A 12921-nucleotide genomic window follows, 5' to 3' on the forward strand; every position below is an offset into this window, starting at 1 on the left:
GATGACTCAGATAAGCCATTTGAGAGCAGAACATTCTCCTTATTCTCATGGTCACACCATTTAAGGTATGGCCCGCAGGCTGGGTCCGAGAGTGTCCTTGGCTTCTTCCACTTCATTTACTTAGTTTCTCACTTCCATTTTATGAGACACCAGTGATGGTATGCAACAGTTTGGACAGGGTTAAAAGTCATCCTTCAGCCTGGAGAAAAAAGAAGCCACGGATTAGAATTCCTACCACTACACAGCAACAGGGTGGTCCCTGCAGTAAGACATTAGAAACAGCAATTCTTTCTAGCTCATTAACAGCAATCAAGAGGGCTTCTTCTAAACTCACACTGCCATGATGTACAGCAACGCTAGCCTTATGAAGACAGAAATTGGCAGTGATAGAGAAAACATACACACGTTACTCTTTGGCAAATACTTTTCCCATAAGTCCCAGAAATTGACTCTATTCATTAAGTTCATCTTGACTAACCTCTGGAAATAGGAAAACTTCCTCCTAAATCTGATCAGGAGCTAGGCAAGTAACTCAGTGTTGAGTCTGCACATAGCATGCAGAAGGACCCTAAATTTGATCCCAGCACCAATAAGTATTTTAAAGATTTATTAAAAATTTAATTTTAAGCAACTTTCCATTATGGTAATATCAAAACAATAAGAAAAACTTTATACTGGATTCCCCATCTGGCCCCAGGACATGACTCATACGAGTCAAAGCAAAACCTCACAGGTGCTACAGACACAAGAAGTGGGTCAGATTCCACCTTCACCTAAATCTCCCTCCCAAACAGGCAGATCTACTCCTGATTTCTGAGAGCTTCCCCATCCATAAAAAGTCATGAGGCCAGGCCCATGAACAAAGAGCTTGTAGATGCCCTGGTCTAGTCCCTGTTTGATGCTTACTAATTGCGTGCTCATTGTCAAATCCCAGCACACCTTGGGGCTTTTATTTTCTCTCCTATAAAATGCAGATCACCTTTACCCAAGGTCCTTAGGACGATGGCAGAGCACAGTGAATGAAAATCCTGCCACTGGGGATAGAACACAGTGCTCAACAGGATCATCCCCTAGAGCTGCTGACCCACCATGGACAGCAGCTCCCTGAGCTGAGTGTGTGAGGGACTGGGTCAAGCAACAATTCCTGAATTCAACCTGGGTTGACCCACTCTTGAGATGTGTAACATGAACAATTCAAAAATCATCTCTCAGTGAAGTTTCTCTTCTATTACATATGATTCTGCTCATGCAAGAATCCAGCTATGATACTCAAAAACAGTCAGAAGTCTCAGAATAAGAAGGAGCTATTTGTATCAGATTGTATCTATGCCCTTATCCACACTCAGGGCCCGGAGAGCTTAGCTACCATGCCTTGATTCATAGGAGTCTGTGGCCTGAACTGCTCTGGCCTACTGTGCTTCAGTCACCAATTAGCAGTCACCACTGCATGAAGATGTGGCTTTTAATCTATGGCTATTGAGCAGTAATGGCTCATGAGATGGTGTTTCAGTAGCCATGTCTCTCCCCTTGGCACCTCTAACCAAGTGTCCCAGGAAGGTCTTCTGAGGTGTTTTCAAGCTTCCTCACACCGTTTGTACCCCAAACCAAAAATTTCCGTACAATGTGCCCAAATATGCTTTCTCTAGCCCAGGACAACAGGCTTCTGGGTCAGGCTCTAGCCACAAATGACAGTGTATGTAAAGGAGTTCCTGACTGCACCCACCACAACCCCACTGTCAAGATGGTCTAGAAGAAAACCTGCAGGTGATTCCTATTACTGCAGCCTCTTAGAACAAAGGTGTCCCTTTGAAGAATGCAACTAATATTTAAAGCCTCCTGGGTCACCTGGGTCTTGGGAAATAGGCCAAGAGAAACCTGATTCTGATACCAGTGGGCAGAGGAAGTGTAAAAATTGAGTGGCTGGCACCTAGATAGCCTTCAGCCTCCATCAATGTGTAACTACTACCTCAGGGAGGGAGATCATGGGCACAAGGTAGAAATGCCTGTCTGGCAACAATTGCTAAGACTCAACCCCATAATTTAGAGCCCAAATTTGGTATACTGGGTAGCTCCAAGGGCACTGCCTTCTGTAGGGTCAAGGTCAAGACAGCCTGGTTGGAAGACTGAATCTTCTGCCTGGAGAAACTCCTTTTCAAATCCAGGTACTGCAGTCAAAGCACTCAGTGAACTGGAGGTCATACAGGTAGCATGGACGTGAAATTCTCCAAAATTAGGGCCTTGAGGTGCCCTAGAAAACAACAACAACCCATGGATATGGAGTGAGTTAAGGGCCTTGGATTAGGGCTCAATACCATAGATTCAGAGGTCATTCAAACTCTCTGCATCTTAGATAATAGAGGTGCTGGCATGGAGTTGGTTAGAATAGCCTAAGAGGAAGGGGATCCCCCCAAGGGATTCAGATGTCAAGATCTGCCCCCTTCATACTTTTCTCCCCACCAGGAAACATTCTGCAAAGAGGTCAGCTGCCAGGCAGGAACTTAGGAACACTTGTGATTGCAGGTGGAAAGCTGCTCACTGGTAACTTCACTTGAAGTTGTTTCTTTGTTTCAGAAACTGATCTTTAGAAAAGGCCTGGAAGAAGCAGCTTAAATCAGTCAAAGATACACAGCTCCTCTTCTAACTGACACAGAATAAACTTTGCTCACTCTAACTCATTATAATGCTAAATTCTCTCCCCTAAATGCATTGCATCTGCAATTTATTTGGTTTGGTACTGGGAATAGAAACCAGGGGTGCTTTACCACTGAGCTACATTTTGTGCCACATATTTCTCAGAGCAAAAGAAAGATAATATGATGCCATATGTATCATTGTGGTCCATCCAGAAATCAGTTTTGAACATTTTTGGTAATTTGTGGTATAGAAATAGAATGCCCAAACAGGAAAATGTGTATTAACTTATATGAAGACAAAGGCTAGTATGTAAAAATGAAACTAACCAGAATATATAAGGGATCACTCCTACACTAAATGCTCAGCCTTTGGATAAGAATCCACTGAGGCTGGATGCACACAAATAAACACTGCTTCCTATTGAATACTCTGGTTTGAGAATAACATGCAACGTTTTATTCTGTTTTTTTTTTTTTTTTTTGGATGCAAGACTCACTTATCTTTTCATTCTCATTGATACATATGTAAATATTGACGAGTTTGCTTATAAGTACTTACATATTATGAGAAGTGAAAAGAACACAAGAGGTTTTCTATGCCAATAATTTACATGGCTTCTATAGAAAGTGTGAACAGGCCTGGAGATGTAGCTCAGTGCTACAGATCTAGCTCAGCATGTACCAGGCCTTGAAATATAACCATCAACACTGCAAGAAAATAACAGGGAGAAAGAAGAAAGGAAGGAATGAAAGAAGGAAGAAAGGAAGGAAGAAAGGAAGGAAGGAAGAAAAAAGATAAGGGGCAGGAGAGGAGAGAAAGGAATGAAACATTAAAACAAAAGAACAATTGGTACAAATATAAATATATGATATACTAGATCTTTAAAATTTTTACAGAGCTTTAGAATTTTAGTGACATCAAACTGGGTGATATTATGACATTACAGAATGGCACATAATAAGTTCTGCCTTGGCCTGGCCTAAAACAAACCAATGGGTGGGTGACCTGGAGAGATCTCCTCCCTGGCTTGATTGAGACAGGTTTGAACCTGTGCTGCTTCAGGATGTACAGCATAGTGAAGGGGCCACGACTTCTCTGACAGACAGTGTGAGTGTGCTAGGCCCCTGGGAGCCCATGACCAGGGCTTTTCATGTCCATGCCCACAGCACTCCCCACCCCTTGCTGTTTCACAATGGTCTGCTCCATTGCCTGGTTCAGATTTGTTCGTGACCAAAGGCCTGAGTGTCCACAGCCTTTTTTGGTGTGGTTGTGGAGGGAATAGCCAAAGTAGCCTTAGCATGATGAAGGATCAACAGCTTCTCCTCACCCCTATTTTGGGGTGGTTCCGGAAGAAGTAAGCAGGGTTGTGGTGTGCGTTGTCTGAAGAATTGGAAACATATCCTAGCCCTTATGGCTGTCCATGGGAGTTGTTAATATGTTCAGCTATTGCATTTTTTGTTGTTCTCTTGTTTTTGTGGAGAAGTTATCAGGATGTGAGAAGCAGGTGTTATGTGAGAAGAGGAAAAAAAGCTTGCTCTAAAGTTTTCTGGACTAATTGAGGAAAAATGTAAACTACTTGTAAAAGTTAGTCTTGTTCAAAAAGTATATGAAGGCTTAGAGTCATCTTTAAAGGATGCCATTCTGGAGAAGGAGTCGATAGAAGCAGAAACTTTGGAGACCATATATGAAAACATGGATAGGTCCATATCTAAACTTGAGGATGAAATAGTCTTTCTAGAAAATGAGCTAAAAGTAGAGAAAACTAAGCATTTTCAAAAGGGTGAATTGATGGTGGATATATTAAAAATAATTAAGTCCCTAGAAGATGAATCAAAATCCCTCAAATCTCAAGCTAAATAACCTTAAGAATATTTAAAATGAATAAAGAAGCAGTTAGAGTAGCAATAAAAGAGTCTTTGAATGAAAATTCCCAACTTCAGAAAATGACATTTGAACACTCTAAAGTACATACAGAACAAGTTCTAAGAGATAAAGAAAATCACATTAAGTCTCTAACTGAACACTTGCTACAGATAAAATATTGGGCTCCTGTGCTTGCAGAAGTCCTAACTGATGAAGGAACTTGGAGTTGGAAATGGAGAGTGAATCAGAAATTGATGCTTACTTAGAATATCAGCCAAAAGGGGCTTTGGAAAAAACTGGTATATGTTGCAAAGTTAAAGGCCGCTTTTATAACTTTAGAAAGAAAATGAAATCAAATTTCTACTTTATTATCTGAAGTAATTGAAGCAAAGGAAGACGTTATTGGACATATTAAAAATCTTAAGACAAAACAAGCAACTTTTCCAGCAGAATATACACAGTTCGAAAGTGAGAATCAGAATCTTCAGCAGAAACTTAAAGTCATGATGGAACTATATAAAGAAAATGTAATGGAACCCCAAAGGAAATTAATAGGAGATGATAATTTCCAGGTAGACAAGAGGAGAACCTTTCCAAAGTGGAAGAAAAGATTAGTCATACAGCTAAACCACTGGAGACCTATAGAAACCGAGCTAAAGATCTTGAAGAAGAATTGGAGCGAAACATTCATTTTTATCAGGGGCATGTTATGTAGTATGAGAAAGAAGTACATGTTACTGAGTTCACAGCTCAAAGTGCTGAAAAATACCTCAGTGATTTAAGGGAACAAAATGCTCACAACAGACAAAAATTAACTGAAATGGAATTCAAATTTAAACTTGCAGAAAAAGATCAATCTACACTTGATGATTCAAATACAGCTTCTAGCAGAGAGCATTCCCCAAATGGTCCCTCACCATTGGGTCAACCTTCATCTGAAGTGAAAGAATATCTTTTGGAAAAGAAGGGTCCACTCAGATTCTCACCTTTGGTACCAGTTAGAGAAGAAAGAGGCTCAAGGGGCCCAGAGAATTCTTCAGACCATCCAACTAACAATGAAAGAAGAGAAGCAAACTGTGATATGTTAACTGATCCTCAGAGAGCACCTTCTGACACTGGGCCCCTGGCACCTCCATGTCAACAGGCCCATAGGATAATGATCCCTCCACCCGGCCAGCCATATTCTGATCTACAGCTTCCTCTACAAAGGCAAGGTGGATGTTTTTCTAATTATGTTAGACCATCTGTATCAGCAGATTTCAAAAGTTCCATGATGATGCCTTTGGATGAAATGGATGGGCCTCCATCTTCAGATATGGAATCCAGTAGAAATGATACCAAAGTCAATCTTGGTGATTCCAATGTGCCTGATTCATCTGTCCCCATTGAAAATGAAACAATTTTCTCTGGCTTTGCTTTCTCACCTTTCCCTCCAATCAGACATGCATTGTTTCCGGTGGATCCAAGTAGGAAGTTCATGAGAAGAGGAACTTTTTTTCCTCCACCTCCTCCAGGAAACGTGTATGGAGCATCTGAAGAATATTCTCCACTGGGCTCACCACACCCTCCATTCTCAATGGGAATGTGGTGTTTTCCTCATTATCTTCCCCCACCTCCCCCCACTGCATTCTGAAAGTAGAAGTGAGTTCTCTTCAGGGTTGAGTCCACCTTCAAGTGAACCTGGTACTGCACACCCAGAAGCACAACAAGAAACCTGACAATATTTTTTATCTGCATTCAAAAGTAATTTCTCTCTCATTTTTAGTTTAAGTAACTTCTTTATTTTAAGTGATTATACTTTTGCTCCAATTGAAGCTTTATGGAAATATAATTTTTAGGATAGCATTTTTTAAATAAAGATGTTTTAAATATGAATCTTATGAGTAAGTTATTTTCATTTTATCTTATTCTAGAGATTATAATATTTAATTTGATTAATGCACTATTATAAGAGCAACAAATGGAGTTTTATATATTTAATCTTGCAGTGGGGGATATTTTAAACTTCAAATAAATGTTGTCCTTTTATACAAAGAAACATATTTACTGTGATTATTGTGAATGTGAAAGTAACCTTATGCTTATTGAAATATTTTAATTAGTTTAAAGTTTTGTTTGGCATTGATAATAAAAATCAGCTAGTTTTCCCATAAAAAAGAATACCCTAGAGCATACTGAGAGTAAATCAGAAAACACAATTAAATATGTCATGGCAATTGGAGATTTCAGATATAAAAACAAATTCAGTTCTCAGAAAACTTGTAGAAGTTGGAAACCATAATTTAAGTACACTCTGTCATTGTTTTCCCTTACATCTTCTTTATTTTATACCCATTTTGCTGTGGTTCACTGAAATGGGGAGTGTCCTACTCTTTGCTTTGTTTTCAGAGAGAAATTTGTAAAATAGAAATGAATTATTAGGACCCTGAAATGAAGAAACAAAGACATAACTCCAAATGTTGTTATTGTTAGATTCGATAGTCATAAAATGACTCTGATAATCTACCATAAATGGTTGAAGTCCTCAATCTCAATTTCTATATTATTGCAAATAAATAACAATTTACAAAACTGCACTAGTCCTGACAGGACATTTTGAGCACTGTTTCCCTGATAGAGACCAAGAAAGAATATTTATTAAAAATACCCGAATTAAGAATTAGTGGTTAAAGCTTTTTTTTCAAGTGTTAAATATGCTCTTTAGGTTTTTGTAAAGAGTATATATTTAAGTCTAATATAAATGTAGTAATATAATTTTCTTGTTAAATATAAGAAGTAGCTTTCTCACAATTGATGGCCAGTGAACACTTTCAATGATACTTGAGCCCATGATTAATTTAAATGTGAACAAAAAGTTGGGCATTGAAAAATAACCTCTACAAGTTCAATAAATCTAATCTTTTTTCCCTCAAGAGTAACACTGGTTGTTAAATCAATCCTATAATTTTTACTTTTCAGCATAAAACATTACTCACTCTAAATGAGTGGAAAACAAGTCTACATTCATGATCTAATAAAATGGACTGATGATTCCCCCACTGATGTTAATCCAGAATTACTTCTGCCCTAACTACTCCAGGAGAATAGTTGCTTGTATATTTCATGTTTTATCCCAAGAAACTGAAAATAAGGTAATTTCAGGTTGAAAACATAACTGAAATGCCTAAATACCATGATACAGTCCTATAACAAGTTATAGCTTCAGAAGAAAAACCTGAAAGGCCCTTCTAAATATGACACCATTTATTGAATCAGGTTACAACTTTGTTTACAGCTCTGAAAATGAACGTTAAATAAAATAAAACAGTATTAAAAATTGGCAATTTATAGAAAAATAAGGAAGTATTAATTCCAAAAATGAAATCATATACACAGTACATATTTATTTGCACTTTACCTAAATAATTGGGCTCTTATTGTAAAAATCAAAATTCTCATAACTAAAGAAAATTCCTGGGCTGGAGATGTGGCTCAGTGGTAGATTACTTGCTTTGCAGGTGCGAGACCCTGGGTTCAATCCTCAGCACCACATAAAAATAAATAAGTGAAATAAAGGTATTGTGTCCAACTACAACTAAAGATAAATATTAAAAAAGAAGAGTCCTGCTCCTGATATTTGAGCTGTCATCATTAAAGGAATAGTCTTTTTTACATAATCTATGGGGGGAATTATAGCACAGTGAAGGAAACTAAAAGGTATATGATTAAGTGTCTCATTTATAAACACATTTTTAGTTGTTGATAGACTTTTACTTTATTCATTCATTAATATGTAGTACAGATTATTAAACCCAGTGCCTCTCACATGCTGGACAGGTGCTCTGCTACTGATCCACAACCCAGTCCATGATTGTGTTTTAATAACCACTAACAATATTCTAAAAAGGAAATGGGGATATCTCTATTATCAAAGACATAAAGCCAAAAATAGATAACAACAATAATTAGACCTGAATTATTTTCTAATGTTCTACTCATTATACAGATTATTTGATTATATAGTGGTTTTATCAAAGGCCTGAAATATTTCCTAGCATTTGGCCAACATCTACACTTCTACAACAGAGGAAATGGGTATGGTACAATTCATTTCATTAATTAAATTCATATACCCAGGGATATCAATATTCCTCAAATATACTATGGACCTGAGAGTACTGATATTGAGTAAAAGGATAGTGTTTAAAAAAATTGAAGGCTTGGGTTTTGACCCAGCAATACAGTGATCAACTGGAACCTGCGAGGTACTGGGTTTGATCCTCAGCACCATGTATAAATCAATAAAGGTATTGTGTCTATCTAGAATTAAAAAACATTTTTAAAAAATGGTTATCATGGCAAATTTCACATCATGTATATTTTAACCACAATAAAACATTTAAAGTGGAAAACAAACAAATGAGGGGTGCCAGTGTGGAGCTGTGTGTTCTCACTGAGGTGGGTTCTCAGTGAGCATGGCAGGTGGCCTGATTTCAATAGGTGTTTTAGGTGGTGCCACATCCTGGGATATCCTTTCTGGTGAGGTGTCCATTTGAGGATTCATTTGGGAGGGCTTGGTTGGTGATGGAATGCTTTTCATAAATCCTTGCATGGAATTTTGGATGAATGAGTCATTATGCCATTAGTTATATTAATATTGGGTAAAAGGACAACTTGCAACTTTTATCTTTTTTTGTCTTTTTTTTTTTCAACATACAACTTTATGAAGGTCAAAAATATGACAAATGTGGCCTCCTATTCTGAGAGTGTTTTAAAGTAACAGATTCCTGGAAATGAGAAATGATAATTTCTTTAGGACATGTAAACTTTTATTCAAAATATGAATATACTTTAGGTACCCATAGAAAAATTCTGTGATATAAACTACATGATGCACTTTTTCCTCAGTACCTTCTCTTACATTAGCCCATGCCTCTAAGAACAGCATCTCCTAGAGACTGCAGGGCCTGTTGCCTGAGAGCAGTGAGCTCTGCCCTGAGTAACCTTGATAGTGGCTCTCTGGTGAGGTTCAGAGGAAGGCAGGAATGGAGAAGTCTAGGCAAGGTAAAGGAATGGCATGACAAGGAATATTCTGGAATATGCTGCCTTCTGTCTGGATGACCTGCTGGAGGAACAGGTGTTGAAAGGGATTGTGGCCCCAGGGAACTTGGGGGAGGAACCATGGAAAGCATGCTGTGAAACCTGGGTTCTCCTAGAAACTTGTCAGTAAGCCTGTCTCTAACTGTGCCTGGAGAGGTGAGTGGTTGTCTGCACATGGGACAAAGTGCCAAGTGGCCCTTCCTTCATCAAGGATAAAGTGAGGGCCTTCAGCATTTTAATTAGACCCTGTCTTTTTATGACTGGCTTCTTTGAGTTAGCCGAATATTTTCAAGGTTCACTCAGTTCGTAGCATGTTATCAGTACTCCATTCCTTTCTATTGCAGAAAAACATTCCATTAGATTAATATGCTGTATTATTTAATCTATTTTGTTATTTGAGTCAATTGTACTTTTTGGCTATTCAAATAACACTGATGAGAACACTCATATATAAACTCTTGTGTGCATGTCTAACTTTGTTTCCCACACCTAGGAATGGGATTGCTGGGTCACTTAGTAAGTCTCTGTCTAACATGGAAGGAGTTGCCAGACTGTGCTAGAAAGCAGCCACATCCTTCATATTTACATCCCCAGGTCACTTTGTATCTATTTCTCCGAGAACATCTGTTATTGTCCATGTCTTTGATTGTAGCCATCCTTCTGGCCATTAAGTTGTCTCTTTTTATGACTTTGATTTGCCATACCTTAATGATCAATGATCAATGGTGACTGTTTTGTTAACATAATGATCTTTAAAGAAGTGCATATACACGTCTTTGGACACTTCTTTTGGATTTTTTTTTGTTGCTTAGTTGTAACAGTTATTTGTATATTTTGGATAACAGTCATTTCTAAGTTATAATCTAAGATTTGCAAATATTTTCTTCCATTCTGTGAGTTGTCAATTCAATTTATTAGTGAATTCTTTGATGCTCAAAAGCTTTTATTTTCAACAAAGTTCAAGTTACTTATTATTTCTTTTGTTGCTTAACTGGTGCCTCATATTAGTAACCACTACTAAATGTAATGCCAAAATGATGTATTCCTATGTTTTTTTCTAAGAGTTTGCAGTTTCAGCTTTGCATTGAGTTCTGTGATATAGTTTGAGGGTGTGTGTGTGTGTGTGTGTGTGTGTGTACACATGTATGTGTGTACACATGTATGTATATATGAAGTGAGGGAGGGAGTCTGACTCCATTCTTTTCCAAATGTTTATCTGTTCTCTTAGCACCCTTTGTTTAAAATGTCCTTTGTCATTGACATGCCCATGCATTTTTGGTGATGCCTTTCCACATCATAATATTGACCATACACATAAGGCTTTTCTGCCACAATTAATTCATTATTTCTTCTTTAGGAAAAGGAGCCATGAAAGCCCCTCAGTGAAAGGTTTGCTCTCTTTAGCCTTCCCAGCACACTGCACAGTGCCCACTTGCAGGTATAGGTAGAGCCTATGCTTCCAGAGGCTGGGTTGTTTCTGGGTCTCAGGCCCTGAGGACTCCACTTCCAATGAGCCCTCATGCCCATACCTCTGTGTCCATATGACAGATTAGCAGCACTGAGCAGCTCTGCCAGATGACACCCTAGCTGCTACTTGACCAATCACGTGTCCATCTAGACTGGCCAGAGACCCAGGCACATTGAACCCAAAATGGACTGTTAGTCCCCTCAAGTTCATAGATCCAGGTGACTATCACATAGATTTCTTCATAGATGTCATCCAAAGGGGCACAGCAGCACATTCTGTTCTAATCCATCCATGTGGCAATCAGTTGTATGGGTAGGGCCCTTGACACTTTGGACCTCAATTCCTATGGTTAGGGGAGTGGATTGAGTCTTCTGAGTTGATTCCTTTGAAGTTGGGGACAGGTTTGGATTGGAACAGGAAGAAGTGGGCAGGCAATTAATGAGGCCCCTTTAGTGTGGCTTCCTGTGTGAACTTTCCCAAGACCCTGAAGGGTCCTTCCTCCTATGATGGCACTTGGAGCCCTCCTACCCACACACTCATGACTCTTCAAGAGCTAACTCTGTACCCTGCACCTGCTCATCTCTGGGAACTGATCAACCATTCATCTTTGTGAACAGAACTTTCTGTTACATTTCTATCAGTATCCACTGCCTGGCAGAAATTCTGCTTTCTCTACTCATATTTCCCCTCAAAAATTTCAGAGAAATACAGTGTGATTTCTATTTTTGGTATAATTTGAGTTAGATCATCATGCAAACTTTATTTTTCTGAAACATATTTTATGTATGTAAGTATGCCCACAATTGTATTTTTTTTTTTTGTAAATACTTGGACCAGGGGAATCATGCTAAATGTAATAAGCCAGATTTGAAAAGTCAAGGGATGCTTTTTCTTATATGTGGAAACTACAAAGAACAAAACCAAATAAAAAAGGAATCTCAATAAAATAGTACAGCCACCTATAGAGTAAAGAAAGGAAATGGAGAGAGAGGTAGAAGGAAAGGGCATTGGGAAGTACAGCAGAACAAAATCAACCAAATTATGCTTTGTCCATGTGTGAAAATACCACACTGAAATCCCACTTTTATAAGTAATTATAATGCATTAATTTAAAAAGGAACAAAAAAAGGAAACAAGTAGATAGAGCAAGGCATCAGGGAAAAAAAGAAAGGGAAGAAAAGATAAGAAATTGATCAAATTATGTAATGTATAAATATGGCATAATGAATACCACTACTATGTATATTTTTTTGAAAATTCAATCACTTTATTATTGATGATGATTTATTCAGACACATAATATTGATGTATGCATCGTGGGCTTCATCTTTACAAAACAAATCAAAAAGAGGATAATAATTGTCATACTCAGGAGATCCTCAGATTGCAGTCCTAGGCAAAAATTGTATTTGTATTTTAACTTTTGTTCAAATTTTTACTAATAGTTTTATATGCCATAGCTCAGAGAGCATACTAGGCTTCACAAGCAATAATAAGAAACACTGTTGTATTTTAAATAGTAGATTTCTTCAAGATATGAATAAGTCTTAAATGTAAATATCTCAGACTCATAATTACATGAAAATTAACAAGCTTTTGGTTTTCATCCCCTACTTTAAGGTTAAAGGAAAACTCCTTTGACAGGTAACATTTAGTAGAGTTTCTAAAGCAATGAAAAGAAAATGGAAACAAATTACTCGCTTACTTGTAAGCCTCAGGACTTGAATAGCTTCACAGAACTTATGCCTCCCATGTGACAGGGAAGCGCTGATGAAGAGGAAAAGTGAGGCTGAAAACAGCTCCCCAGGTCATACAGAACTCCATTCCTAAGATTCCACAATTCACACACTCAGCCCTGCCATTTCTGAGACTCTGTT

At 38.0% G+C, this 12921-nt stretch overlaps 1 pseudogene; it reads left to right on the top strand.

The window, feature by feature from the left end:
• Window positions 1-3950: 3950 nt before the first annotated feature.
• On the top strand, window positions 3951-6215 carry LOC124099484 (melanoma inhibitory activity protein 2-like; annotated as a pseudogene).
• Window positions 6216-12921: the final 6706 nt, after the last annotated feature.

Source organism: Marmota monax, unplaced genomic scaffold (genome assembly GCF_021218885.2).
Source record: "Marmota monax isolate L192 unplaced genomic scaffold, Marmota_monax_Labrador192_F-V1.1 WCK01_AAM20220418_F8-fsc01904, whole genome shotgun sequence".
Taxonomy (NCBI): domain Eukaryota; kingdom Metazoa; phylum Chordata; class Mammalia; order Rodentia; family Sciuridae; genus Marmota; species Marmota monax.